This window comes from Urocitellus parryii (genome assembly GCF_045843805.1).
Source record: "Urocitellus parryii isolate mUroPar1 chromosome 11 unlocalized genomic scaffold, mUroPar1.hap1 SUPER_11_unloc_1, whole genome shotgun sequence".
NCBI classification, from domain to species: domain Eukaryota; kingdom Metazoa; phylum Chordata; class Mammalia; order Rodentia; family Sciuridae; genus Urocitellus; species Urocitellus parryii.
Window position 1 is genome coordinate 39,132 of NW_027551757.1, and position 5,055 is coordinate 44,186.

Here is a 5,055-nt window from a genome sequence, read left to right on the forward strand (position 1 = left end):
CCCAGAGGGAAGCCACGAGGCTCTGGATTCTGGTGGCCCGGAGGAGGCATCCTCAGCTCCGTGTGCCCAGCAGAGACCACAGGCCCGAGTCTCAGAGCCCTGGTCCGCAGGGGGCAGTTCCTCCTGGTCCCCTCCTGACTGAGCTTTGAGCGTTGCTCCCAGGGACCTGGCCCGTGGAGAGGAGCTTTGGAGACCCAGGCACCAGGAGCGCCCCGCCAGCACAGGGGCCATGCCAAGTCCGCGCCCTGACAGCCCGGGAGGGAGCTGGCGCCCCGTCCCTGCCGCCCCTTTCTGTTCTGGGCTGGAGAGAGGCCTGGGAGGGGCCCGGGCTGTGGAAGGGGAAGCGATGGCGTTTTCTCCTTCCAGCCCGAGTCCCGCATCCATTCCTCCACGGCCACCGACCTGGTCCTGGTCGTCAGAGCTGAGAGAGGGACCCGTCAGCCTTTGAGAGAGCAGCGTGGGGTGCACTGGCCGCCATCCCCAGATGGTCCCCCCAGAGCTGCACACGTCGATTCCTGTGTGGGAAGTGCCGGTCACGCCTGATGGCTTTGCTGGTGACTCTCTGGGGAGAGGACGTGCCAGCTGACCTTCAGCCCAGGACGGGTGACAGGAAGCCCTCCGTGGGAGGCACTCGAGACCTTCCCGCCTCTCCTGAGGGCTGGTGCCCTGGGGGTGAGGTGCCATTGGCCACCGAGGCCACTCCCCTTCTGTCTCCAGCCCCCAGCTCCCCTGTTAGGAACTCCAGGTTCTGGACCAGTCGGTCCATGCCCTGAGCTTCTCTCCTGCCCCCGAGGGCCTGGAAGGCAACATTGTGCCTCAGGGAGGACGGCAGGTTTGGGGACTCAGGGTCAGTTTGGCTATTTTACTTACCACTGGGGGGACCTGCACAGGCTCTTAAGCTCCGGGGCCCCAGGTGTTTTCCTCTGTAAATGGAAGGTCATCAGAACCTGCTCACAGAGCCACAGGACAGAGCAGGTGACACGGCACACGCACAAGCCCTTGGGAAATGATCAGCTCTGCTCTACGTAGGGTCATTGTCATCGTTGTGCCTCGTCGTGCGCCGAGGACTGTGCATGAGCTCAGGCACCAGCAGTTCCTCTTTCTATTACGCTGTTGAGCATCCCCCACGTGGGAAACAAGACCATGGAGGGCCAATGACTGTCATCACCAGCATCTCCCACATCGTCCCCAGGAGCAGCAGCAGTATTACCGTTGCCATCATTGTCACCATCACCATTGTCATCGTCACCGTCACCGCACGCCATGTCTTGAACATTTACCAAACTCTGTCCTTGGCATTGATTTTCACAACAGCCTTTCAGGTTGTGTCTGACTGTCACCCCTCTGTCACCGTTGGGGAAACCACGGATCGTCCAAGGTCGATCCACTTGCTTGAGATCCTACGGAAGTAAACTTGAGTGCTGGCTTTGTCACATGCCCTAAAACTGGAACGACACAGAGATTAGCACGGCCCTGCCGCGAGGATGATGTGCAGATTCTTGAAATGCTCCTTCTTTTTTATTTTGGAGAAGAAGAATGTAGAATAGAGGTGGCCAGGGCCCAGGAAGGGTGAGGGGACATGGGGACAGTTAGATAACAGGCCCTGGGGTACAGTGGAGGGGAGGAAGGCGACCTCCGTTCCAGAGCCCAGCAGGGGGACGGTAGCCTATGATTTATGATAGATTTCAAAATAACAAGGAGAGTCCAAAGTTCCCAACACAGACAAATGATCCATGTTCGAGGAGACGGAGAGACCAATTACCCTGCTTTGGTCATTACGCATCGTCTACATGCATCCAATTATCCTGCCATATCCTATAAATATGTACAAATGGTGTGTGCTCATTAAATTTTTTTTTAATTTAAGGAAGTAAACTTGGCTTGTTGGAAAATTAGAAAACATGCTTGCTGCCTCTTCTTTCTCATCAACCTGAGAACTAACGACTCTTACGGGGCCCTGGGCCATTTGGGACGCCAACAATATGATCAAGCTATATTTTAAACGCCCGTGATGAGAATGACATTTTTTTTGGGGGGGTGGTACCTCCTGGACTTGGAATAGTGCCAACGGTAGGGCGGGCACCTGGGGCTGCCAACATCCTGAATGTCCACTGTTGGGGCCGAGGGGCGGCCGGTCCCTGTCTTCCGCCAGCGAAGCAGGCGCTAATTAGGGCGCCACTTGGAAAGTTGCTCTCATTAGCTGGAAGCCGTCCAAATTGCGCTCTTTGTTCTGAGGCTTTAGAAGAGGAAGCCCCCTCCCCAGCTCTCCTCCCACCCCGTCTCTGATTGCCAAACCTCAAGGACCACAAATACAGCTAATTATGTCCGCTTGGCTGGGCCTGGCTCTCTGGATAACACCTTTCATGAGAACTAACCTTCCGGGGCCTGCAGGGGTGAGGGTGGGTTACCCTGGTGACCTAGGACAGTGGGAAGGTGTGGGTGACATCTCCACTGGCCCCCAAGCCTGTGCCCTCTTTCCTCCAAGGACACCAGCAGTGTGGCCGGAATCTGGGGTCAGTTTGTGGGCTACCTCAGCCTCAGTGACATCTTAAAGGTACCTGGTGGATGGTCTCCAGGGTGAGGTACTGTGTTCTATTTACATCCCCATCTCTTGCCCTCTACGCACGCACGTGCATGCACACTCACACATGCACCCACACGCACACATGCTCATGCATGCACACGCACACACACGCACAGCTGGGAGCTCTTAGGCTGTGCATACAGAATTGAACTTGCACCATTCCTGCCCCATGGCATGGACCACAGGCAAGAGGAGGCTGAGTGACCTGTTCTAGAGGACTAAGGCTGCTAAGCTCACTAACCCAAGGTTTAGGCTGAACTCTGAGCCCGGAGCTCAGGTGGAATGGGATGGGGCACTGTGAATCCAAGGGGGGCCTCACTTGCTAAGTTCTCTACCAACTTGGGGAGGCGCGTGGGCTTTTCAGAGGGGAAAGCAGTGCCCAACACGTCCAGAGGTGGGGGATGGCATCCCTAGGCTCCATCCTACTCCCTCTGAGCAGGGGAGCCTCGTGTTCGTCAAGCCTGCCCACGTCTTGGTTACGGGACGGATGCAGCCCCAGTCCCACCGTGTGAGCCGTTGCCCCAAGAAAGGGCCGAGATGACTTCCCTGCAAAGCAGCCTTGACCACCCCGACATGGCCCAGGAACGGGAGGGTGAACCCTCTCCTGTCTTCAGTTTTCCAGACTCTTCCTTATTCTTAGTGTGACCAAGGCCACAAGGAGAGACTGATGGCAAACATTCTGCTTTTTTCCAGGAATTTCCACAGCAGCCTCCCACATCGCCTGCCTTCATGTTGCTTATCAGGCTATTGGGGGGGGGCACATCACAGGCCCAGACCAGCCTGGGGGGGGCAGCTGTCATGGAGACGGTCATCTCTCCCCGCTAAGATGCGTCCTCATCCACACAGACAGTCGTGCTAACGGGACTGAGGCCGAGGTCTGGAATTGTGGCCAGGACCCCTTCAGACCAAGGCAGCGTGGCATCCTGAGGGCCCCGGATGACCTCCTTAGGACCAGAAGGCAGGTTGGTCGCAACAGAGAAAAGTCTTTCTTTTTCATTTCTGGCCCAGAAAATTTGGCCAGTGTCCCAGCAGCTACACTTTGTAGAAGTCACTTCAGACACAGTGTTCCTCCCGGGGCTGCTGGTGAAATCCATCTGCAGAAGAAAGCATGGCTGAGAAGCTGGTCGGCCACCTTGGCCCTCCTCCCTCCATCCAGGCAGAGAGACATGATCGTGGTGGGGAAGCTACTAGAGACCCCTTCCTGGCTAGGTGCAGAGAAGCCTCTCTGATTCTACAAACCGAGCTGAGTCAGGCGGAGGGCAGAAGGTCCTGGCCAGGCCCGGCCCAAACCTGGGCTCTCTCCTGTACATCAGCGCTGAGACTTGCAGCCTGGTGGCCAGTGGGGACAGTCCGCTCCTCACAGCAGCAGATGTGCACGGAGTCTGCTCGCATGCCGGGCCCTGCGGGAAGTTCTTCAGATGACCTATCTCACTTAACCTCACAGCAGTCTCGGGAGGAGGGCTAAGGTCACCTCCACGCATGCCCAAGGTCCATCTCTGAGGCTCAGGGACAGAGATCACTTGTCTGAAGTCCCAAAGCTGGTGAGTGGGGAAGCTGAGGTTAGAATCCCGGGTGTCCCCCTCCTGAGCCCCTGCTGTGCTGTCTTTCTGGGGCTGAGTATTTAAGGCTGGAGACCCACGTCACCCTCCTCTTGTTGACATTTCACTTCTGATCTGTTTTCTGTCTGGGTTTTAGGGCAAGGATTAAAGCCTGGCTCAACTCCCCTGGGCTGGGTCAGCGTCTGACTGTGGCATCCCTGGTGGGAGGTCTGACCCCCCCCCCCCCGTTTTAGTGACAAGGAAACACATGCTGTGATTCTGGGCAGTAGAAAAAAGTAGTGTCAAGGAGCCCTGCATAGAGACTGCTCACCCAGGACTGGTGGCTTTCAGCAGGAGAGCTGGAGGGACATTGATGTGGCTGGGCCACAGGTTTATCAGCTCTCAAGGGACACTTACTATAGGCCACATGGAGGCCAGGACTGCACCCTGGAGCTGCAGGAGCAGCAGGTCCAGTTTCCAGTAACATGATCCGAGGGACATGCAAGGACAGTTCCTGTGGGAATCAGGCCTCCCCCAGTCTATTGTTCCCAACATGGAGATGGAGAGACCGGCCGGGGGGGGGGGGGATTTGGAGATCTCCCCGGCAGACCTAAAGCCGTGCGGTAAACCGAGCTCACCTCGCGGCCATCTGTCTGTGGTCACTACTCTGCCTGATGGGATTCTTTGGTTTTCATCTGTGAACTTAAGTAGCTCACCGCGGTGGTGAGAATGTGTCTGAATTCTGTTTCTGGCCATAATGGAGAAGTGGGGACCAGATTTGTCCTCCCACCTCAAGTAAGAGTCAGATCGAGTGTGGGGAAGCAATGGTTTTCAGACATTGGAGATGGGCAGCTCGGGCCACTGCCCGGGAGGAGGGAAGCCAGTGAGGAGAGGCTCAGACACAAAACAACAACACAGAAGACACGCTGCATG

The 5,055-nt window shown here is 56.7% G+C and overlaps 1 pseudogene; it reads left to right on the forward strand.

The window, feature by feature from the left end:
* Positions 1-1,418: 1,418 nt before the first annotated feature.
* On the forward strand, positions 1,419-1,519 carry LOC113191195 (U6 spliceosomal RNA; annotated as a pseudogene).
* Positions 1,520-5,055: the final 3,536 nt, after the last annotated feature.